Source organism: Sciurus vulgaris, assembly GCF_902686455.1.
Source record: "Sciurus vulgaris genome assembly, chromosome: 13".
NCBI classification, from domain to species: Eukaryota; Metazoa; Chordata; class Mammalia; order Rodentia; family Sciuridae; genus Sciurus; species Sciurus vulgaris.
Window position 1 is genome coordinate 37,597,847 of NC_136474.1, and position 26,614 is coordinate 37,624,460.

The following is a 26,614-nucleotide window of genomic DNA, read 5'->3' on the forward strand; positions in this document are numbered from 1 at the left end:
GCCAGCAATGTTTTTAAAAAATTCAGGAATCTAGAAATACTTAAGAACCTTTAGTGTTTGAATGATTTAGTTCCAGTTTAGATATATTATGTTAATTGGAAGAAATGTCTCATCTCTATTAACTAATCATATTTAACATTTCTCCCACACATTGAAAAATTGAAAAGCATTGTTTTCTTCATACTTTTATTATGTTACATTTTTTTAGCCTATCTCTTGCCTACTAGATAAAATGCTGTTTAGAGTACGGTCATCTTTGGCTCATGTAACCAGAGTTGGATTCTCTGAGGAGGGATAATGGGTGACTAAGTCTCTCAGAAACTAGAGTTTATACCTAGGAGTACTGAGAGAATCATCCCAACCACAAGCTGCTGAGCACAATGTTCAGACCAACCACCATCACCCCAGCAGACACAGCAAAGTGAGCAGGGACAGAGACCAGAGTCTCACTTTGCCACCAGACATAAGGTGTGGCCAGAACCAAGGACACGGCAGCATGCCAGGACACTGAGGCTGGAAGAAGTTTCAGAATGGGAGTTCTAGAGTTCTTCTGTGGAAGTCAGTGCCAGTGTGCAGGGGTTGGGTTTATGGGGTGCTTGGGGAACTGGAGGGTCAAATTAGGAGGCAGAGCAAAGCAGATTGTGATGTCAGCCCTACTGTTTCTTTAAAGTGCTCCAGGCCTCTGTCTGCTGAGATCCAAAGAGTAATATCCTCATTTGTACAGCACTCTCTTCTGTAAAACCACCGACTCAGAATAACTTGGAGGCATGAAAAAGTCACAGACTATTTCTAAAGAAGTTCAGTCTTATTACTGGTGAAGAAGTGCAGTAATGAAGAAGCAGGTGGCCAATTATGGGAAGTAAAGGTCCTTAGGAGACCAACCCTCATTACCAGAGGGGAAGATTTCACTCTGCCCTATGAACCACCGTGTGCAAATGAATGATTCTCAAGAATTTATGATCTTGCAGAATCATATGTTTCTCCGTCATTTAAACCTTCTTTCTCACCTCATAGTTCTTACTGAGTTTACATTTTAACATACTTCCAAATTCCTTCTTTATTGATTGCCAGGTAAACCTCAGCCAACAGCAATTCTCTTATAAATCCTGAAGCATAATTCTATAAGTATTTCTGCCTTTTTTTTTTTTGCACATACAGAATGATCATCTTTTCACACAACTAAAGAAAAAAAGAAGTAGAGTTCTGCTCAGAGTCCCTCAGTAGAAGTGACAGCTTCCCCATCCTAATGAAACCTTAACCTGTGTCTTCAGAAAGTGGATTCTGCAGAGCCGCAGGTGTGCAAAGCATTAGATAGGGTCTATATCCAATTTGCCAGGGAAAAGCCATCTTTCTTCAGTGACATTCCATTTCGAGTTTCTCAGCCAACCATGAGTTCTCCTCAGAAGTCTGAAACAAGGTTATGACACTTGGGCAGAAATCATGAAACAGCCTCCCTAATCAGGGGCTGTTACCCAATAGCCACAGAAAAGTTCTGGGAAGATGACAGGAAAATGGAATGAGATTTCTTAGAGTAATGGAGATGCTGCTGTGACCAGGGTGCTGCCAAGCCACATTGCCATCCAACCCAGGGTAGAGGGCTCCAGTCAGCACTCCTGTCCCTGAAAGGTAGGAAGAAAAATCCATGCTATAAATACCATTTTGCCTTTATCAAGAACAAAATAATCTACGAAACATTTTGTTTTAGTGAGCCATAAAACAGAAGTCTCTCCTAAAATTCAGCTTCCATTTATGATCATCCTGCTTTTTGATATTTCTACTCTGATATCTCACACATGTCTCAAATGAAGCTAGGCTTTCTCCTCAGTTGTGCCCATTTAGAAATTTCCTACTCCAACATAACTCTTGGGTTGATAGGTTTCCTCTACTCACTTCTCCAGGTGGAATCCCTCTTGTCCAGATTTCTGGCAGATTCATAACTGGGATTCCTGGGACAATTATTCCTCTCCCTCATCCATTTCCCACACATGCCTGAAAAGGTAAATGAGATTGCATTGCTGCCCTAAGTCAATCCTTCACTGATCCTAACTCAACCAGGAAAAACTCACATCTTCCCATAGGTTAGTGAGCCCCTAGCCTTTGCCCATTCCTTCAACCTCAACCCCCACTATGTTCCCATTAATTTTTTTTTCTCTCTCTCTCTCTTTCTCTCTCTCTCTCTTTCTCTCTCTCTCTCTCTCTCTTTCGCTCTCTCTCTCTCTCTTTCTTTCTTTCTTTCTTTCTTTCTTTCTTTCTTTCTTTCTTTCTTTCTTTCTTTCTTTATCAGGGATTAAACGTAGTGGTACATTACCACTGAGCCACATCCCCATCCTATTGTTTTTTAATTTTTAAATTTTGAGACAGGGTCCCACTAAGTTGCTAAAGGGCCTTGCTAAATTGCTGAGGTTGGCCTTGAATCTGTGATCCTCCTGCCTCAACCCTGCAAGGTGCTGGGATTACAGGCATGCATCACCACACCCGGCATGTTCCCCTTCTTATCACCCGGGGGCTCTCCCAGTTCCTTCTGACACATGCTATTCTCTCTGGTTTGATTTTCCCCACTTTGCATATGACTCCTCCTTGTGACTTGGAACCTTGCCTAAAGAAAATCCTTATATCACTGTCTTAATTACCATCTTGTTTTCTTCCTGTCACTTAATACGCTTTTAATTGTTTTATTTTATGTATTCATGTTTTGGGATTTTTTGGTATGTGTCTCCCATCTGCAGAATGTGGGTGGTAGGAAAGGAAGACCACATCTGTCCCATTCAGAATCATAAGCCCAGTACCTAGCCCTGGACTTGACCTAGAGTGTGTGTTATATCATTTATTAAGTGATTATATTGATATCATATTTACTCATTAGTCATCACAGACCTGAGCTTTTAGTACTACCAAATAAATTAACAGTGATTCCCTGTAAAAATTTATAGGAAAACTCACTTTGTAAGAATTATTATACAATATATAGTTGTATTTCAGTATCTGTGAGAGATTGGTCCCCTAAACATGCCAAAATCTATGGATATTCAAGTGCCTTATATAAAATGGAGTCATATCTGCATATAACCTATGCACATCCTCCTGTGTATTTGTAATGATTTCTAGATCATTTACAATATATAATACAATGCAAATACTATGTATGTAGCTATTATACTGATTGTTTAGGGAATAATGACAAGAAAAAACCCTGCAAGATAGCTATGACTGTTTTTGGAATACTTTTGTTTTGTTTTTGAGGTACTAGGAATTGAACCCAGAGGCAATCTACCACTGAGCTACATTCCCAGTCTTTTATTTTTTTAATGTTTTATTTTGAGACAGGATCTTTTTGAGTTGCTGAGGCTGGCCTTGAGTTTTTGATCCTCCTACTTTAGCTTCCTGAGTCTCTGGGATTATTGGCATGCACCATCATACCCAGCTTTTTTTGAAATATTTTTGATCTGCTGTTAGTTGAATATGTGGGTGCAGAACCTGTGGATATGTGCTGACTGTATTTGGAATACAAGAGGCTTCTTTTGATATCATCCTGCTCTGTGATTAAGGGCAATGGAAAACTACAATTCAATCCAGGTAGAACTACTAGTGGTGCAGACCCTTCAGGAATGAAGGTTTGGGTCGCCCAGTAAAGAACCACAGCCAGCTGAGGAGCTTGCTCAGGGTTAAGGAACTACAGGATGGGTAGCAAAAGGAAAAAGTTCTAAAACCCATCTATGACAACATGATGCAGTATCCACAGATACCAAGAGAAAACTGTGTTACAAAACATCTACTGTAAGAGTTTAACCACAGAATTTTATGTTTTTGTAATGTTTTAAAAATTAAATTATGTACAAATTCTTTTTTCTGACAATCTTCCAAAGTCATACACAAATACTGAAATGGAAAATATGTGTTCATTGGATGCTGCTACTTTCCTTTCCCTTATTTGATTCTTCTCTTTGATTCAGAAATGCCAGCCTAGGATACACTTCTCCAGTCCTTTGACATCCAAGCCACGAGGCCTCCTGATCCTTGCTCTAGGAGGGGTTGGTTGCATCCAGTAGAGCTCAAGGTGACCTAGGTAGATGCCTTGGAGCTGCTCATTACTGCTAGAGTTCAGGAACTCACTGGCAACAGAAGAGCAAATGTGGAACATTTGAAAGCCCTCTGTAATTATAGAATTTTTTCCCCCAATGAAGTCTCCATAATGGGTAGCCTGTCATGGGAATGAGCTGTGGAATTACTGTAATTTGGGGGCCAGAGCAGGAGCCTGGGACCTCCTGGAATCCAAGCTGCTCCCAGGCTCTCTAGAAGGAAGGAGAGAGGGGAGTGGAGCTGGACAGCTACAGGGCCAGCCTCTCCATACCTTCCGGGGAAGCTGAACTCCCTAGATATACCTCCTTCCTGCCATCGACTTGATAGGCCATAGCATCCAGAGGAGCGTCCTCACCATATATTCTTCCCCTGAGAATGCTGACCATCACACAAGACTGCGTCCCAAAACTGTGGCTTTACTGCCCCACAAACAGCATTCATCACCCTTCCCACTGTCTGGCATCCTACTAGAACTGAGAAGTTCTCTGCTGAGGAAACATGAAGAGATGGAGACTAGATATTCCAGTAAATTTTGCATAGTTAATATTCAGCCCTGTTGTAAATTCAGTTGGATTTTAGAGAGTCACTTCATCCTCACAAATAATATGCTGCTCTACGGAAAGATCTTCCAAATTTCAAAACGTGAACATGGAGTTATTTCAAATGCAAACTATTCAAATTCAGGAACCCTTCATGTTTTCAAAGAATCACATGGAGCAGAGACTGACATTCACATCATTACTTTACAGTTTTCAGAGGCCACTGAGCAGTCACCCCCTTACAAGTGAGAGCAAGGTCACATTTTGTCACATCTTCAGAGTTTGGCAGCAGGGTACAACATCACCTGTCTGATCCTTTATTAAATTAGACAGAAGCCAGGGAGGCAGTAGAGTAGTTGTTGAGAGCACAGAGTCTAGAGTCCAACTTACACAGGTTTGAGCCATTCTTCCCTCTCCTCCTACTGAGTGATTGGAAAAAAGTCAGGGACCCCTGATTTATCTGTAAAACTGGGATAACAATGATGGCTGCCCCCGAGGGATGTTAGGGGGATAAGACAACTGGTGAACCTGAATGCCTAGCACCTAGCAAGACATCAGGTACTGCAGAAATTCTTTAGAGAAAAGCAAATTACATTAGATTTGGTGATACCAATGAGCTTTAAGTTAAAATTGAACCAGAAGATTCATGGTCTGTTATGCCTCCTGCCTACCTGAGAGAGTAAAGGCGGAAAATGAGAAGAGGAGGAGAAATAACTTGACCCACGTGGACTGCAACTGTGTGCAGCAGGAATTCTTTATTACTGTTGTATTGTTGTGTGTAGGTGTTGCGGAGCCGTGGTTTTCACAGGACAGATCATTGTCCTCCCAGGCAAAAAGTTCTTCCTTTGAAGCCAGGGGTTCAAAATGGTCTCAGAAAGAAAAGAATCAACCTCTGCTGGCAGTCACCTTAGAGACACTATGCAAAACAAACAGAAAAACAGTTCCATTTCCAAGAGAACCACAGCTGACACCAGGAAGTTTTGCTCATCTCAGGCTGTGCTTAAGATGACCTTTTTCTTTTTTCTTCAGTATTAAGGATTAAACCCAGGGCATTCTACGGCTGAGCTGCATCCCTAACCTTCTTATACTATATTTTGAAACTAAGTCTCACTAAGTTTCTGAGGCTGGCCTCAAGTTTGTGACCTTCTGCCTCAGTCTTCTGTGTACCTGGGATTGCAGGCATATGCCATCGTGCCCAGTTTAAGGTGACCTCTTTAGCCGAAATGGGACTCCTTAACTGGAAGTGGGCTCAGCAACATGCTGGTGGATCTGCAAAAGGCATGTCTTTTTCATCCTTCTCAGTTCTACTTCTTGACTTGGAAAAATAAATCACCATGCACTACATTTGATATTAACAATTGTTACCCTGAAGTAAATCCTTGGACAGGTGGGCTGTTCCTGCAGACAGGTTCAGAAACAGATAAAACTGCCGTGGCACCAGAGCCTCGAAGCACCTGTCCCCATAACCTGGGACATTACACCTGCCCTTCATTTCCTCTTGTTCCTTTTTAATGTAATTCTCATGCCATTCTAGGGTCACCACTCAGACTCATCCCCTTTGCTTTCCCCATCCTGATGACTCCCTGACACCTCAATAGCCGTAAATTACCACTGTAAAGATGATAGAAGACCAGGCCTCAAGGGCAGAGTGCTGCCATGCAGCTCTAACAGAAAGAGGAGGTATCCTCCTCCAGACACCTCCCTGTTTCCTGCCCTAGCTATTTATATTTTCATATTATTTGTTGATTGTTCTCTTTTCCACATGGAGAGCAAACCCCACATGGGAAGGGTCCTTGTTTGTTTTGTTCTCTGTATGGCAGCTTTAAAACATGTGTGCACATCCTTTGACCCAGCTTCCAATGAGGTATGGTATCTGGGTTCTCTCCCCTTCAAACAGGACCACTGTCTGAACCCATTTTCTATTGTAATAACATAATGCACAGACTGGGAATGTTATAAAGAAAAGAGATTTTATTTTGGCTCACAGTTCTGTCCCGTGGTCTAGAGGCCACATCTGGTAATGGTCTTCTAAATTGGCAGAGCCTCAAGGCAGTGCAGGGCACACAGGAGAGACAGTAAGAATGAGAGAGGTCTAGTTAATTTGACTTTTATAGCAGACCCACTCTTGGGATTACCTATGAATCCATTAAGTATGTATGTTAGTTTCTTGTTCCTATGACAAAATACCTGTGAGAATCAGCTTATAAGGAAGAAAAAATTATTTGGCTCGCAGTTTCAGAATTTTCAGTCTATGGTCACTTGCCATCACTTTGGGCCTGTAGTGAGACAGAACAGCACAGTGGAAACGCATGGCAGAGCAAAACTGCTTACCTTATGGTGGTCAGGAGACAAAAAGAGAGAGGGGAAAGGGTTGGGGTGCCCAAATCCTCTTCAAAGGCATAACCCTAGTGTTCTAACTTTCTTCTGCCAAGCCCCACCTTTTTTAAATTTTTATTTATTTATTGTACTGGAAATTGAACCCAGGAGTGCTGTACAACTGAGCTGCATCCCAAGTCCTTTCTATTTATTTATTTGCTTTGTTTTGAGATAGAATCTTGCTAAATTTCCCATGATGGCCTAAGCTTGTGATTCTCCTGCCTCAGCCTCCCAAGTCAATAGGATTACAGGTGTGTGCCACTTGAATCTCAATAGCCCTACAGGCTAGCAACCAAGCCTTTAGCTTATGAACCTTTGGGAGATTTTTAAGATCCAAACTATAACAATGTTCAAATGAATTAATTCATTAATGAAGGCTTCATTCTCATTATGTAAATACCTCCAGAGGTCTCATCTGGTTCTACCACTTCATATCTCAAAATGTAGGTTAAATCACAACATAGGTTTCAGAAGGGACAAGCTATATCTGAACAAAGGAAACCATCTTCAATGACTTGTTGCCAATTGATTATGTCCACAGCTAGGCCATAAAGATGACTTAGTTTCCATCTCTTTTTTTGGAGAAATTCAGGTTTGGAATGCTGAACAATACATTAAAAATCCCAAGGTCATCCTGTTGTGAAGAAGCATAGACCACATGAATAGGCCATGAGGAGATGGCTCAGCAGACAGGCCCTGGATGAGATCATAGCTGAGTCTCCTGCAAGCAAAGCCACCTCTAGATCAGTGCTGTCCAGTGGAATCTTTAATGGTGCTGTAAATGTCCTAAATCTGTGCAGGCTAGTACCAGTAACTATGCACATGTGCCTACTAAGCACTTAAAATATGACTAGTGTGACTGAAGAGCCAAAATGTTAATTCTATTTAATTTAAATGTACATAGTTACTAGGCTAGATGCTGCTAAATCAGGCAGCACAGCTCTAGACATGTCTTGACTCCCAGCTATTAAATTGGGCATTTCCAGTCTTCCTTGCTGGGACCCCTGACATCATAGAGCAGAAATGTAAAATTTCTGTTGTTTCCTTTACAACTTCTTGGGCCCATGGAAGTCATGAACAAATTTAAATGGAGTTTTTAAGGCTATTTAGTTTGGGATAGTTTGTAATATAGCAATAGATAAACAAAATACTAACATTTGTTTAAGGTCTCCTACCATGTCAGTCTGCATAAGTAGGCATTCTTCTGTGTTAGGATAGAAGAAATAAAAAAATAATTAGTAGACAGGAGATATAAAGGAAGGACAAGAAAATAAAATTTTAATTCAAAAGTTCAGCATATTTTTGCAAAACTGCCACTCCATAAATCAGTCTGTTTTTCAGGCCTGTTATTCCCAAATTTCTGGGAAATCTGTAAATCTGCCTGTGCACTGTAAATTACTCCACAATAAATAGATTAAGTAAAGAGAGAAAAGAGATCTTGAGTAATCTACAATTTAGGGGACTTTCCGATGCTGTCTACTGATCAGATAATGAAGACAGTGCCAGCCTAAGGATTCTGAGACTGACCAGACCACCAGAAACTGTCTTGAGGTCACTGGACTGATATTATTCTTACATACCTCTTCATACCCACCCCTCACCAAGTTTCCTTTCAAAGGATAGATGAGAATTTCCCAAACATATCTTTCACTCTCAAGATGGTGTGTATTCTCCCTTGAATACATTGTCTACTTTCCTAAATCAGCTCTGTCCATGACTGGTGCACGCTGAAATTCTTTTATGTCATGTAAGCCAAGATTCCCATTGGTACTGTATTAAGTTCCACTTTCTCCCAGGAACTCCTTGGACCCTTGATTGGTGACACCTCTTCTCCCATGACTCTTGAAGTATATGGTAATTAATTAATGAATCTCTGATAAGGATAATGTGATGGTTAATTTTATGTGTCAAACTGCCTGGACCAGAGGAAGCCCATTATCTGGTAAAACATTACTTCTGGGTATGTATATGTGGATGTTTCTGGAAGAGATCAGTGTTTGAATCACAGGACTGAGTAAAGAAGATGAACCTCTCCAATGTGGGTAGAAATCATCCAGTCTGTTGAGGGCTAGAACAGAACAAAATGGTGGAGGAAGGTTGAATCCTTTCTTTCTGACTGAGTGAGTTGGGGTATTTATCTTTTCCTGCTAATTGCCTGGGATTTTCACACTCAGTTCCCCTTGTTCTCAGGCCTCTGCACTTGGGCTGGATTACATTATCAGTTTTCCTGGGTCTCCAGCTTGCAGATGGTAGATCACGAGTCTTCTTGGTCATCATAACTGCCTGAACCAATTTCTTATAGTAAATCGTCTATTTATATATTTGTTCTGCTTCTCTTGATAACCTTGAGTAATACAGACAGCAAAAAATACACAATCTCTCCTCACAGTATCTTCATGATTGTGTTTCCACAGAAAAGAAGAAACAGCACATTGGATATGCAATTTTAGAAAATAACCATGTTTTGAATAAAATGTACAATAAAATCAGAGACAGTTATCAACTGGTCTGAGGGAGGTATCCATAAACACATTTCATTTTATTTGACATAAAATATTTTAATTTCTAGTGATTATCACATTTAGTCTTACTAAATACAGAAAAAGATAAGGGCCAGTAATGTGCCTTCCCCTTCCTCTTCCTGGATAATAGTGATAGGTATAAGAGCTGTGAAACATGAAGATAAGGGAATACTGCAAAGTGCCCCTCCCCCCAACTCCTTCTCCTCCTCCTCTTCCTCCTCCTCCTCCTCCTCCTCCTCCTCCTCTTCTCCTTCTTCTTCTTCTTTTAGGAAAGCATGTTACCTAATAAGATATGTTACTTTCCTCCACAAACAGCATGTAGTAGTTTCTCAAGAGAGGCTATTCTCTTAGGCATGAGAAATTTAAAGCTCCTCCCTGCCAGTAAGAACAAAAATTACCCTGAAGAGGGAACTTTTATGACATTTACACAGACAGAAAATTCTAGGGCTTAGAAAGACAAAATAACTAAAAACAAAGAAAACAGACCATGAAATTTGTAAGAACAAGTTTCAAAGTGATCTAGAGTTGGTTTCAGATCTTTGGCATGTCATTATAATAGTACAACTATGGGTTTCACATGGGTACCATGCTAGGGTGAATAGACTAAGAACTGAGGAAACCAAGGCCTTCTGCAGATGGCACAGCCTTCTTATTGGGTCAGGTCCTGTTGTAACAAGGGTTCACTTTCAGGTTTGAACATAATCCTTTCTACCTTTCTACTCTGCCACTGGGGCTTATTTTAAAACTGATATTTTTTTCCTTCCTTTTCTGCCTCTCTCTCTCTTTAACCACAGGGAAAACAATATTAACCTTTGTACCATTCCAGGCTGAGTTATCTGTCCTTCAGCTCCAGAACACAGGAGTGAAGGAATCCAGGCTTTGGGGCTAGAACCAGCTGGTCAAAGAAATGGCTGTCTCTCAAGGTTACAAATAAATGATAACTTCTAAAAGGCACAGCTGGAGTGTAGTCTTTGTATCCCTCTTTAAAAGCCCACTGTTCCCCCTGATAGAATTGCAGCCTCTGGGACAGGAGTTCACTGTGCATTTTTCTTTGCTCTCAATAACACTTTTTCCCTTTTTTCAAAACCTTGTCCTTGTTACTTGATCAGTATTAGGAACAAGGATGGAGCTATTGGGATCACTGTAAGCTTTTCCTTATGTACACTTGACCCTTGGCAGGAACCCAACATGGAGTCCCTGGGTGGGTCATTGTCACAGCCCCTTCCATCTCCATTACATTGAACATGCCAGTGTTCTGTCCTGGAGGGGTAGATGGTGGTAGAAGCGGTAGATTCCACTTCTTACTTTCCCCAGTTGAATGGCCTTTTCCATCTTTTTAAACTGCTGCATAAACTGCTGCATGGTTGTATGCATAAACTTCTCCATGTTCTCTGCTGATGGAGATCCTGGAGGCACCTGCCCTAAATTCTCCAAGAAAATCTCCAGAAAATGCAAATATGGTCCCCAAACAGCAAACTATTCTTATGAAAGTTGGACTCCTTACAGGATATTTGTTCTGGAGAACTTAGTTAAGTAAATTAATTTAAATCAAGAGAGCAGCAAGAATTATCTGGTTTAGGCCAAGCAGTAGCCACAAAGGTGGGGATGGAGCTTCCTGTAGTCACAATAAGTTGCTGGTCAGAAGTCTCACCTTGCTGAGCAGGAACAAGTCTGCTCTTCTTCATTCTAACCCCTATTCCAATACTCTGGTCAAATAAGTGAAGACAGGAAAAAAGTGCCCCACCAGCAATGCATGTGAGAGTGTGTTTTGACAGCAAATATATATAGTTTGGATATTAACTGTTGATTTAAATCCTAATAACTCAGCTTGATTTTTATTTTAGAAAGCTGCAAAATCAGTGACTTTTTTCTCCAATTCAATGCTGGTTAATTGTTTCCTAAGTGCCAGGAATATAAAACACAGGAGGCATAGCTGGGTTTAGGAAGAGAATCTCCCAAATCTGACAAACGAAATGAACATGGCATCCTTCTCTGGGCCACAGTTACCTCCATCAGCCTCCTGTTCTCTAACACCTGTCCCTTGAGCTCTTACAAACTTCACTTCTTGCAGGTGGTTCCTGCTGTCGCCAAATGGTGACTGGCATCCTCAGTGTAATGAGCTTTTGCCAATAACTTTCTCTATTGCCTGCCTAGCATGACCCAGAGTCCTCAGCCAACATCACTCTACTCCCTTCAGAGAGCCTGGTCACTTCCAGCATCTGCTGATCCTGGACCTAACCAGTTCATGTTGCTGGCTGACCACTGTCTTTTTAAATCTGTTTTTTGTTGGTGCAATAGAATTCCTAAAAAAAAGAGGTTTGCTTAGTTCACAGTTTTAGAAGTTCATCACCATGGTGCCAGCTTCCTGGCCAGGATCCCCTGATTGTTCTGGTAGCATGACTGATGATCTCATGGTGAGAATACAAGTGAGAGGAAGAGATGACATGGCAAGACAAGAAGCTGAACACATTTGAGGGCTGGATCACTGTTTCCATAATAACTTGGAGCTCACTGGGAGCTCATTGGGGTCCCAAGAAAACTACATTGATCTTTTCTGAGAGAAAGTCCCCTCTGCCCTAAATACTTCCCACTATGTCCCATCACTTAAATGTTTTTCCACCTATGGACACTGCCATACTGGGAACAAAATTCCAGCACATGAACCTCTCAGTGGCAAACCAGCAGTGCCAGACGTTGGTCTGCACACAGCATCCACTGCAGAAGCTCAGCTGCAGTGTTTAAGCATCTCCTACCTGGAAGACAGAGATACACAGATCAATTGTAGTGTAAAATGCATAAGGACTACATAAGAAAGGTGTTAGGAATACCAAAAAAAAAAAAAAAAAAAAAAAAAGCATAATTTAACAGGGTTGGGGAAGGGTGATAGGGGACAACAAGGGAGGACACCAGGAAGGTGACAGTTGCTTAGGATCTTAAGAAATGGAAGGGATTTTCCACCAGAGAAAAGGAATAGCAAGTTCCCCAAGGTGGTGAGTCCAGCACCTTGAGTGGAGCTCCTGACAAGGGCAAATGGTAGGTCTTCACAGGTGGGCTAGGTACATATGCCAGAGGGACAGAGTCTCAGTGCCTTGAGGTTGGGCACTGCTCTTTTCTGGTTGAAATATAAGGGAATTCTGAATTCATTGCTCTCTCTGAATGTGGTCTAGTGGCATCTGCTCGACTTGGGTGCCCCAGTTCCTGCACATTTTCCTCACTTACTGTGAGCCTCAAGTCTCCAGACAACACTCACAGAAGAATCATCACATCTTCCTAAGCAAAACTGATTGAAGGCTCTAAAATAAGCAGGGATGCTCAGCTAAACTATTTGCCCTCACTTGACTTCACTGCCTTGCAAATATTTCTGCTAATACTGGGATGTGCAAAAATCTGTTGATGCCAACTTGATAACACACATGCTATTTGTGCCTATGTCTCTGTAAGTGTGATGGGAAATATGCTTCAGTGAAAGAGGATACTAAATCTACTTTTCCATCCTAATTGGATGGCAAAGAAAACATTTCTGTGAAATCAATATATGACAACATAGCAATATCTATCTACCTACTTGTAAAGATAAGAACAAAACAATGAGCTAGAAAGAACATTAGGGCATCAACCTCTAACATCAGCTGACCTGGGCCTGAGTTCCATCTCTGACCTAGTGTCCTATGACCTACACGAGTTTTTCTCATGAGCTCTACTTGCTGGCTATTTTCAGATTGAAGAAAATACATGTGGTATCTGGGTCTGGGCAGTTACTTCATCAATTAGGAGTTTTTATAGGAGTGAAATGTAACAAATAAAGATACTTTGGTTAAAGCCTACTTTCCACATCATGTACAACCACAAGAATGGGAAGCTATACTTCATGTATGTATAATATGTCAAAATAGATTTTACTGTCATGTATAATGAAAAAGAACAAATAAAAAATTTTCAAAAAGACCTACTTCCAATTGGGAATCCTGTTGTGATATTCATGAAAATATTTCAAATATTAAGATAAAATATATTCTCTCTGTGTAAGTTCTGGTTCTTTCTGTAAATTTTTTTCCCTCTAATTCATCAAATGTGAATCAACACTGAAAATTGGATAAATTATACAATGAAAGTCTATGCATACAAAATAATTTTTGAGAGCATGCAAACAGAAAACAATCTTCAGAGGGCACATGTATTTTGTTACAATGGAGGTCAAGTCCTCTATCACCCAGGAAGCCACTGTCCAGTGATCTGTGAATGGAATGTGAGGGAAGGATCCATCAAGGTGCCTGTGCCTGGGCTCCCACATAAGCCAGAGATGGGAAGAAGAAAGAAAGTCAATGTAAGATATTGAGACCAGGGGGTTTCCTTAAGGAGTGGATGAGGTTTTATTGACACCACCATGTTGTCAAGAATATAACCCTGTGAGAACTTCCCGACACCAGAATTGGGGTGGCCTGAGTGCTGATTCAGTCTTCAATGCCCCACCATGGCTAGCAGCCTTGCCTCTGGGAACTCTCCCCACAGGGCAGCTACCAGGCTCATGCTCCTCAGAGCCTTTCTTTATTGGTTCTGCGAGTCTTCTTCTCTTCCTGTCAACACAATTAGAAGGGTACTTCTGCTTCTGCCTTCAGGACTAAAGTAAAAAGGGAGTGGGAGGACTTTTCTACAAAGTGTATAATTGCAAATGTAGAACAGGACTGCAGTGGGAAATGCAGTGGGTTTATCTCAGCAAATTAATGAGCCTTTGATTTGGGGGAAGATATGGCCTTTTCACATCAAGTTAAAGATTAAAAAAAAAAACCTTCTTTCTACTCAACAGAAAGGGTCTTGAGGCACTGTAGGCATCAAAGAGATTCTAGAAGCAGCATTTTGATGAGGAATAGAAAAGGAATGTAAAATATGCACCTATTCACTACCAATAAACTGCAGATTTAAAAAATGCTATGAAATTCAGTAAAACATGCCTCATGGTTTAGAAGAAATTTAAGTTTTCAGGAAAAAAAAGTAACTTTGTATCTTTTATCATTCTGAAATTGTTCCTGGGTCCAACAGTCTTCCTATGGTAAAGCAACAGATATACTGAATTATATAAAGTCAATGGCTATGCCCAGCAGCATCTTCCTTCATAAGGTAAAGCATGTGGGTGTCGGGTTGGTCTCACCAAGGAGGAATGGAAGACCCTCCACAGAACACACCTTGAACTTCACAGGACGATCATTACAGTCCCAAGTCTAAACAGTCACTCCAGAAAGATAAAAATGTTCACTACTAACACCAAAAAAACTTAAATGAAAGCATGAACCAGAGTATCCCTTGGAGAAAATGTTACATTTAAGATTATGAACCTAAAAATCATGTAATTGAAATCTACCTAATAATAGGTATTTCATGAAAAAAGCAAAAAGGAAAGTAGAAACTATTTTGAACTGAATAAATATCAAATACAACATCAGAATTTGTAGGATGCTACTAAAACTGTATTTAGAGGCAATCTGTATCATTTAAAAACCTATATTTAAAGAAAGAAAAGAACTAAATCTATGACCTTAGATTCTACCGTAAGAAACAAGAAAAAGAAGAAGAAATTAAATCTAAAGTAAGTAGAAGGAAATAGCAAAAGTTATAGCAGAAATCAATTAAATACTGGAAAAGAGCAGAGAAAATCTCTGATAAAAGAGTTGGTTTGTTGAAATTCATGTTATTAATAATTCTCCATATAGATTCATCAAAAAAAGGCAAAAAGATGAATGAGAGAATATTATCATAGGCACTATAAGTATGAAAATGATAAAAAAGTGAAAACTATATCCCAATAGATTTGACAATGTAAGTGAAATGTACAAATTAAACGACATAGCTACTTGTCCAGATAAAATAAATAAATAAATTCCAATCCTTCTTCAGACCATAAATGAAAATTAAAACCTAAAACTTCAATCTTTTAGAATAAAAGCTATTGTGACTTGAATCCAAAAAACATGCCATGTGTAAAAACTCAGGGGTTGCACGTCATCAATGTGAAAACCTTTTACTCTTTGATAGATAATGTTAACAAATATAAAAATGGAAAGATTGAGAAAATATTTGCAAATAACGTGGAAATAAAGGACTTTTGTCTAGGATATATGGATAATACAAAAGTCACTATTAAAAAAACAAGAAACTCAATTAAAAATGGGCAAAGTTCTGATCAGATATTTTACCCAGATAAGTGACTAATAGATACATTGAAAAATATCAAACATCATTATGCATTAAGTATATGCAAATTAAAACCACAATGATATGTCACTGCACCTATAAGAACATCTTAAACTAAAAATTATCAGCTTTGGTATGGATGTGCTACTTGTGGCCATATGAAGTGGTACAACCACACTGGAGCACACTTTTGCAGTTTCTGTAATGAAAAAATACCCTTCCATAAGATCCTTACCTCACAAGTATTTGCCAAGTGAAAAGTACATGTTAACATGTTATTTCTGTATCTGTTTATATTATGAATATGGAAACAACCTTAATGTCTATCATCATATGAATGAAGAAATTGTAAGTCAGCCATACAATAGAATGCTGCTGAGTAATAAAAAGTGAGATTCATTATATATAATGAATCTCAAAATATAATTATGCTAGGTAAAGGAAGTCAGGCAAAAACAAGTAGATACTACCAAGATTCTACTTATATAATTTTTTAGAAAATGAAAACCCATCTATAGTAGAATACTATACTGTTCTTAGAGGGAGGGGTGGAAAAGAGTGGAAGAATGAGAAGATCTATGAGTGAGTATAAGGGACAGTGGGTATACTTCACTTTTTTGAATAGAGTGATGCTTTCAAAGGTAGTAAGATAGATACAGATGTAGATATAAAACAATTTTTTACCAATATGTAAAATTTCTGGTGCCTTCAGAGAAACAGAAAATCCCTACTGCCTTAAATCTGGAGCTCCATACATGGTTTTGGATATTGGCACCAAAAAATTCTTTTACAGAGAAGATTTCAACCAAGATATTGATTCCAAAGGTGACCTTACCTCCAGACTTGTCTCCTGCTCTCAGATCTCTTCTGGGAGCCTCAGTGACAAAGTCAGGTGGTCTGGGGAGGATACAGTGGGTAGGCTGCATGGCTTTAGCTGGCCCAGGGCTCAAGCTGCTGCTCTAGGACCAGGTATGTGGAAAGAACATTCTAAGATAACTTAAGATTCATGCATTTTCTAAGGAAATCATTTGGTCTGGTAGAAGGCACTTGGATACATGTTTTTGATTTGGTTATTTTAAGTCACATGGTACATTGACTTAGTGTTCCTGCTGGGAATATCAGTTGGATTGAAGAAGAAGCACACTTTTGTCATTTTAAAATATTCTTATTAAACTACTGGGCTGCTGAGATCAACTGAATTTCAGACTCTTTATGTCTTCCAGGAGTATGAATCCCCAGTAAAGAATGAGAAGCCCAAATTAGAACAGTTATAAGCACATTCGACTCATACGATACTCGAATTCTTTAAGCAGATGAAAGCACCAAGCTTATGCCTTAAATCTATTTATTGAAGCCAAGCAGTAACAACAAAAGTGCAAATTTGATGATGTTTATTTGATATGAAAAGTTAAAGAAATAAAATACAGGTTAAACAAACAAACAAAAAAAGAGTGGATTTTTGATCAGGATTATATTATTTTACAATTCATTTCATAAGTCCTTAAAATTGCACTCTCAAGTATTACTTAGAACATGTATTAATGAGAGGAATATTTTCTTTGTAGCTTAATCTTAACTGCAGTCAAATATTAATATGTGAAGCAGGGGAAGAAATCAAAAGAAAATGATTATACATTCCTTCCCTGAAAATTCATGTGTCTCCTTACTTTTATAAGTCTTCCAAAGAGTTCTCATTTTTCTATCTCTACCTGTGACCAGAGGTCAGAACACTTTTTCTGGAAAGGATCAGATGATAAGTAGTTTAGGTTCAATAGGCCATAGGCCAAATATTTTCTATGATAAGCAAATGCTGATCCATAGTTGGGATTGGGTAGGGAAGAATGAAGGAACTTTGGATTTTATAGAGGGGAGTAAGGGGCGTGGTGGGGCGGGTGGGATGGGAAGGACAGTAAAGATTGAGATAGACATTATTACCCTATATACATATGAAAAGAATTAAAAAAAAAAAAACTATGTATCACTGTCAAAATAAATAAATAAGTAAATAGGCCATAGGGTTCCCACCAGAAATCCTCCCCTCCATCCTGATCCTACAGAAGCAGTCATAGACTGTGCATACAAGCCTGAGAGTAACTGCATTCCAATAAAACTTTATTTAGAGAAACAGATCTGGTCAGAATGGATCCATGGCCCATAGTTTGTTATCTAATCAGAAGTCACCATGGACATGAGTTCAGGGCACCTGTTTGGCAGGTACAGATTTAGATGGAGATGGAGTTGCAGGCATCCCAAGTGTCCACAGAGAGCATTTAGGCTCTGTTAGACACACAATGGTTGTACAAATGAAATTTGATGTAAATGCAAACATTTGGCATACTTTACATATACTGACCACATTTAAAGGATTTATTTCTGGGCTTGTTACTGTATTCTGTTGATCTATAAATTTCTGTCCTATGTCAGTTTGATAGTAAGTTTCAAAAGAGAGTACAGTTTCTCCAGTTTTGCTCTTTTTCAAGATTGTCCTGGCTATTCAAGTCCCTGGAAATTCCATGTGAATTCAATGAAGAAAGGATTGTCTTTACAAGAAATGTTGCTGGGAAAACTGGATATTCACACTCAAAAGAAAGAATTTGAGTCCTTAGTTTATGCCATTGGCAAAAATTAACTCAAAATAGACTAAAAACTTGAAATAAGACTTAAAACAATAAAATTCAGAAAAAAATTTGAAAAAGGGGAAAGTTTTGCAGCATTGAATTTGACAATGATTACTTGACTTGAATACCAAAGGCATAGACAACAGAAAAATTAGACAAATTAGACTTTGGCAACATTTAAACTTGTGCATCAAAGCTTACTACACAGAGAGTGAAAAGATAACCCATGAAATGGAATAAAATATTTACAAGTCATATATCTGATGAGGATTAATATTGAGAATATATAAGGATTTTCTACAATATACAAAACAAAAGCTCAATAAAAATAAAAATAGTGAAGAACTTGAATAGATATTTCTCTGAAGAAGATAAACAAATTATTAAAAAGCACATGAAAAGATGCTTCATATTATTACTCATTAGGGAAATGAAAATTGAAACCACAATGACATACCATTTTTTCTACCTATTAGTGTGACAATTAACAAAATAGAGTAATAGGGAGTAAGAAAGAGAGAGAAAAAGACCAAATGTTGGTGGCCTGGGTGAAGAGAAACTGGAATCCTTGTGAGTTAGTGGATTGATGTTAAAAATGTAAAATTTTGCAGCTGGTGTGGAAAATAGTTTTATGGTTCTTCTAGAAGTTAAATGTAGAATTGCCTTACAATCCAGCAATTCAAATTCAAACAAAAGAATTGAAAGCAAGGCACCAAAAAGGTATTTGTACATAATGTCCTTAAGCAGAATTATTTGCAATAGACAAAAGGTAAAAATAACTCACCTCTACCAACAGATGAATGGATAAATGAAAGATGGTGTGTGTGTGTGTGTGTATTTTTGTTTTATAAAGGAATGAAATTTTCATACATGCTATAACAGATTAACCTTGAAAATACTATGCTAAATGAAATAAGTCAAACAAAAAAGAACAGATACTGTGTGATTCCTCTTATATGCGATATCAATAGTCAAGTTCACAGTGAGAATGGAGAAGGGTGATTGCCAAGGGCTAGGGGAAGAATGTGGAGTTTTGGTTTGGAATGACAGAAATGTTTTGGTAATAGACATTGGTGACGGTGGTACAATATTGTGATTATGCTTAATGCTACTGAATTGTACATTTAAAATTATTTAAATGGTTAATTTTATTATATCTACTTAACAACAATTAAAGACATCAGGAACAAGTACATTTATAAAATTGTGATTTAAGTGCTATTTTCTAGCAAAAAGTAAGCAGAATCACAATCACTAAGAGTTGAAAAGAATAAAAAATATCTTCTGTATCAGTCACTGAACCTTGAAATGTTGTTTTATTTTAATAAAATTAAAACAGCTAATGAATCTTACAAATTCAGTTGTACTCAGGGATTGCTAATATGCAAATGTGGGGAATGGCAACCCAGTTGGAACAGTTGTACAACGTTCCCTGAAATTATATTTGTTTAGAAGAACACACTGCTTTTGCTTGGAATGTCTTTTAAGCACCAATAAAAAGTAAAAACTCAGTTTTCAAGATGGCGGCCTAGAGGGTGGCTGCATTACGTGTAGCTCCAGAACTCAGGATTCAAGAGAGGAGATATTGAGACGCTTGGGACCAACTCAAAGTAGCCGGGTGACTCTCACCCCCTGGGGGGGCATCCCGGATGGGACGGGGGTCCCGGAACGCAGGAAACTTTGTGAAGTAGAACTGCCGGCGAGACGCCCCTCCCCCCGCTGGAGCGCCGTAGAGGAGGCCGCTCGGCACAGCGCTGGGACTCGGAGCAGCCACTGGGGCTCCGGCGGCTGCCCGGGGGAGGAGTGGCGGGGAGAACTGTGTGGACTCAGGACACCGGGGCCTGCCCTGAGGAGGAGGAGAGGAGCGTGGCCACTTGGATTCGGAGAGACTGCGCCAGAGCTGCAGGCGGTTGCCAGAGGAGAAGCCGCGCGGCGAGCTGTTTGGAATCAGAACGACGCTTCTGAACCCCGGGGCCTGCCCTGAGGACGAGGAGAAAGAAGAGGAGCACGGCCGCTTGGATTCGGGTGACTATACGGGAACTACAGGCGGTTGCCAGAGAAGGGGCTGCGTGGCGAGCTGTTCGGACCCTGACCACTTCTGAACGCCGGGGCCTGCCCGGAGGAGTAGGAGAAGGAGGAGAAGGAGCGCGGCGGGTCCTTTGGACTCGCAGTGACTGCATTAGCGCTCCAGGCGGCTGCTCAGAGGAGAAGGCGAGTGGTGAGTTGTTTGGTCTTAAAGTGACAGCTCCTGAACACAGGGGGGCTGCCTGGAGGAGAAGCGTGGTGGGACGCTTGGTCTTGAGGGACCACACCAGAGCTCCGGGCGGTTGCCCAGAGGACCCGTGCAGCGGGTCACGTGGATTCAGAGCCACTCAGAGGGACTGCTCCTGAACACCTGGGGGGTTATCTGGAGAAGGAGGAGGAACGGGCAGGGTCACTTCAACTCGGAGTGATTGATTGCCCCGGGCTACGGGTGGTTGGTGGGAGGAGGAGGCACGAAGTGAGTTTCTTGGACTCCTAGTGACCGCACCGGCATACTGGGCGGCTGTCTGGAGGAAGAGGCCTGTGGCGGGTCTCTGGGACTTAGAGCGATTGTTCGGGGCCACAGGTGGCTGCTCAGAGGAGGGGCCACGCAGCCAGGCGATTAGGTGCAGAACAGGGTCCCAGGATCTAGGAGGCTTCTGGGTGGAAGAGCCGCACAGAGACAGGCTTAGGGCGGAGCGAAGGTTCCAGGCCTATGGGCAAATTCTCTGAGGAGGGGCAGCCTAAGGAGATTCATCTGCGAAGGGTGAGGCTCCCAGGCCCAGGAGGTAGGGCCGGGCCCCTGGAAACGTTGCAGAGGAAGGCAGCCCAGCCCAGGCAGTAGCTGTAAATTGAGGGGAACCTCTAGGAGGAAACTGACCAGCGAGACCTCCCCACCGGGTGAGTCTTCCCTGCTGGGTGAGGTTTCCCACAAGGACAGTAAAACCAGAGGCTCAGGCCCAAACAGGCCTTGCCTCAGCCCACAGCCTAGGTCCCCTTTGGATGACCATTGGTCAACAAGTGGAGGCACCTCTGCCCACTAGCAGGGAATATACCCCACCTGAAGGCCACTACTCCTAGAGAGGCAGCTTCCTTGTGGAGCACCGCATTATCAACCTCCTCCAAGACTTCAGCCTACTGAAGGCTAAGAGGGGATATATATAGAAATCTTCAGGGTCATTGTAAATCAACAGAGGAAATCTGCAATATCTCAGCGGTCCACTGATATCTGAACAACATGAGAAAACAAGGAAAGAAAATGCTGCAAACAAATCTAGATGTTACATCAATAAAACCCAATGACAGCATGGCAGAAGAAATGACAGAAAAGGAGTTCAGAATGTACATAATTAAAATGATCAGAGAAGCAAACGAGGAGATGAAAGAGCAAATGCAAGCATTGAATGATGAGATGAAAGAGCAAATGCAAGCATTGATTGATCGCACCAATCGACAGTTAAAAGAGCAAATACAGGAAGCAAAAGATCATTTCAATAAAGAGTTAGAGATATTGAAAAAAAACCAAACAGAAATCCTTGACATGAAGGAAACAATAAACCAAATTAAGAACTCCATAGAAAGCATATCCAATAGGATAGAACACCTGGAAGACAGAACCTCAGACATTGAAGACAAAATATTTAACCTTGAAAACAAAGCTGAACAAACAGAGAAGATGGTAAGAAATCATGAACAGAATCTACAAGAACTATGGGATATCATGAAAAGGCCAAATTTAAGAATTATTGGGATTGAGGAAGGCCTAGAGAAACAAGCCAAAGGAATGAACAACCTATTCAATGAAATAATATCAGAAAATTTCCCAAATCTGAAGAATGAAATGGAAAATCAAGTTCAAGAGGCTTACAGGACTCCAAATACACAAAATTACAACAGACCCACACCAAGGCACATTATAATGAAAATACCTAACATACAAAATAAAGACAGAATTTTAAAGGCTGTGAGAGAAAAGAACCAAATTACATTCAGGGGGAAACCAATACGCATATCAGCAGATTTTTCAATCCAGACCCTAAAAGCCAGAAGGTCCTGGAACAACATTTTTCAAGCCCTGAAAGAAAATGGATGCCAACCAAGAATCTTATACCCAGCAAAACTTACCTTCAAATTTGACGATGAAATAAAATCCTTCCATGATAAACAAAAGCTAAAAGAATTTACAAAAAGAAAGCCAGCATTACAGAACATTCTCAACAAAATATTCCATGAGGAAGAGATGAAAAACAAAGAAGCAAATCAGCAAAGGGAGGAATTATCCTAAAGGAATTGTCAAATAAAGGAGGAAACAAGTTGTGTCAAACAAATAAACAAAATTTTAAAAATGAACCAAATGACCGGGAAACCAAATCATTTCTCTATAATAACCCTGAACGTTAATGGCCTGAATTCATCAATCAAAAGACATAGACTGGCAGACTGGATTAAAAAGAAAGATCCAACAATATGTTGCCTGCAAGAGACTCACCTCATAGAAAAAGATACCCATAGATTAAAGGTGAAAGGATGGGGAAAAACATACCATGCACATGGACTCAGCAAAAAAGCTGGAGTATCCATCCTCATTTCCGATAATGTGGACTTCAAGCCAAAGTTAGTCAGAAGGGATAAAGAAGGTCATTTCATACTGCTTAAGGGAAGCATAAATCAGCAAGATATAACAATCATAAACATCTATGCCCCAAACAGTGGCTCATCTATGTATGTCAAACAAATCCTTCTCAATTTCAGAAACCAAATAGACCACAACACAATAATACTAGGTGATTTTAACACGCCGCTCTCACCACTGGACAGATCTTCCAGACAAAAATTGAGCAAAGAAACCATAGATCTCAACAACACAATCAATAATTTAGACTTAACGGACATTTATAGAATATTCCATCCAACCAAGAGTGAATACACTTTCTTCTCAGCAGCACATGGATCCTTCTCTAAAATAGACCATATATTATGCCACAAAGCTAATGTTAGCAAATACAAGAAGATAGAGACACTAGCATGTATTCTATCAGATCATAATGGATTGAAGTTAGAAATAAATGAAAGAGTAAAACACAGAAACTATTCCGACATCTGGAGATTAAACAATATGCTATTATATGATGAATGGATAACAGAAGATATTAGGAAGGAAATTAAAAAATTCTTAGAGGTAAATGAGAACAAAGAAACATCATATCAAAACCTCTGGGACACTATGAAAGCAGTACTTAGAGGGAAATTTATTTCATGGAGCGCATTTAATAAAAGAAGTAAAACTCAACAAATAAACAACCTAACACTACAGCTCAAAGCCTTAGAAAAAGAAGAACAGAACAGCACCAAAAGCAGTAGAAGACAGGAAATTGTTAAACTCAGAGCTGAAATCAATGAAATTGAAACAAAAGAAACAATACAAAAAATTGACAAAATAAATAGTTGGTTCTTCGAAAAAATAAACAAAATTGATAAACCTTTAGCCACACTAACAAAGAGAAGACGAGAGAAAACCCAAATCACTAAAATTCGGAATGAACAAGGAAATATCACTACAGACAGGATGGAAATACAAAACATAATTAGAAGCTATTTTGAAAATCTATACTCCAACAAAATAGAAAATTTCGAAGACATCAACAGGTTTCTAGAGACATATGAATTGCCTAAACTGAATGAGGAGGACATAAACAATTTAAATAGACCAATTTCAAGTACTGAAATAGAAGAAGTCATCAAAAGCCTACCAACAAAGAAAAGTCCGGGACCAGATGGGTTCTCAGCCGAGTTGTACAAAACCTTTAAGGAAGAGCTCATTCCAATACTTCTCAAAGTATTCCATAAAATAGAAGAGGAGGGAACCCTCCCAAACTCATTCTATGAAGCCAATATCACACTGATACCTAAACCAGACAGAGACTCATCAAGGAAAGAAAATTTCAGACCAATATCCTTAATGAACATCGACGCAAAAATTCTCAACAAAATTTTAGCAAATCGCATACAAAAACATATTAAAAAGATAGTGCACCATGATCAAGTGGGTTTCATCCCAGGGATGCAAGGTTGGTTCAACATCAGGAAATCAATAAACGTAATTCACCATATTAATAGACTTAAAGTCAAGAATCACATGATTATTTCAATAGATGCAGAAAAAGCATTTGATAAAATACAGCACCCCTTCATGCTCAAAACACTAGAAAAAATAGGGATAGTGGGAACATTCCTTAACATTGTAAAGGCCATTTATGCTAAGCCCATGGCTAATATCATTCTAAATGGTGAAAAACTGAAAGCATTCCCCCTAAAAACTGGAACAAGGCAGGGATGCCCTCTTTCACCACTTCTATTCAACATCGTTCTTGAGACTCTGGCCAGAGCAATTAGACAAACCAAAGAAATTAAAGGGATACGAATTGGAAAAGAAGAACTCAAACTATCCCTGTTCGCTGATGACATGATTATATATTTAGAGGAACCTGGAAATTCCACCAGAAAACTCTTAGAACTCATAAGTGATTTCAGTAAAGTAGCAGGTTACAAGATCAATGCCCATAAATCCAACGCATTTTTATACATAAGTGATGAATCTTCAGAAAGAGAAATTAGGAAAACTACCCCATTCACAATAGCCTCGAAAAAAATAAAATACTTGGGAATCAATCTCACAAAAGAGGTGAAAGACCTCTACAATGAGAACTATACAACACTAAAGAAAGAAATTAAAGAACACCTTAGAAGATGGAAAGATCTTCCATGTTCTTGGATAGGAAGAATTAATATTGTCAAAATGGCCATACTACCTAAAGTGCTATACAAATTCAATGCAATTCCAATTAAAATCCCAATGACGTACCTTACAGAAATAGAGCAGGCAATTATGAAATTCATCTGGAAGAATAAGAAACCCAGAATAGCTAAAGCAATCCTTAGCAGGAAGAGTGAAACAGGGGGTATTGCAATACCAGATCTTCAACTCTACTACAAAGCAATAGTAACAAAAACGGCATGGTATTGGTACCAAAATAGAAAGGTAGATCAATGGTACAGAATAGAGGACACGGACACAAACCCAAATAAATACAATTTTCTCATACTAGACAAAGGGGCCAAAAATATGCAATGGAGAAAAGATAGCCTCTTCAACAAATGGTGCTGGGAGAATTGGAAATCCATATGCAACAGAATGAAACTAAACCCATATCTCTCACCATACACGAAACTAAACTCAAAATGGATTAAGGACCTCGGAATCAGACCAGAGACCCTGCAGATTATAGAAGAAAAAGTAGGTCCAAATCTTCATCTTGTTGGTCTAGGACCAGACTTCCTTAACAGGACTCCCATAGCACAAGAAATAAAAGCTAGAATCAACCACTGGGATAGATTCAAACTAAAAAGCTTTCTCTCAGCAAAGGAAACTATCAGCAATGCGAAGAAAGAGCCTACAGAGTGGGAGAATATCTTTGCCAATCATACTTCAGATAGAGCACTAATCTCCAGAATCTATAAAGAACTCAAAAAACTCTACTCCAAGAATTCAAACAGTCCAGTCAACAAATGGGCTAAGGAAATGAATAGACACTTCACAGAAGAAGATCTACAAGCAATCAACAAACATATGGAAAAATGTTCAACATCTCTAGTAATAAGAGAAATGCAAATCAAAACCACCCTAAGGTTCCATCTCACCCCAATTAGAATGGCGATTATCAAGAATACGAGCAACAACAGGTGTTGGCGAGGATGTGGGGAGAAAGGTACACTCATACACTGCTGGTGGGGCTGCAAATTAGTGCAGCCGCTATGGAAAGCAGTGTGGAGATTCCTTAGAAAACTTGGAATGGAACCACTATTTGACCCAGCTATCCCACTCCTTGGCCTATACCCAAAGGACTTAAAATCTGCATACTACAGAAATACAGCCACATCAATGTTCATAGCTGCTCAATTCACAATAGCCAGACTGTGGAACCAACCTAGATGCCCTTCAATTGATGAGTGGATAAAGAAACTGTGGTATATATATACTATGGAATATTACTCAGCCATAAAGAATGATAAAATTATGACATTTGCAGGCAAATGGATGAAATTGGAGAATATCATGCTAAGTGAGATAAGCCAATCTCAAAAAGCCAAAGGACGAATGATATCGCTAATAAGTGGAGGTTGACACATAATGGGGAGGAGGGAAGGGTTAGAGTTAGGGTTAGGGAGGGGGGCAAGTATGGAGGAAGGAACTACTGTATAGAGGGTAAAGAGGGGT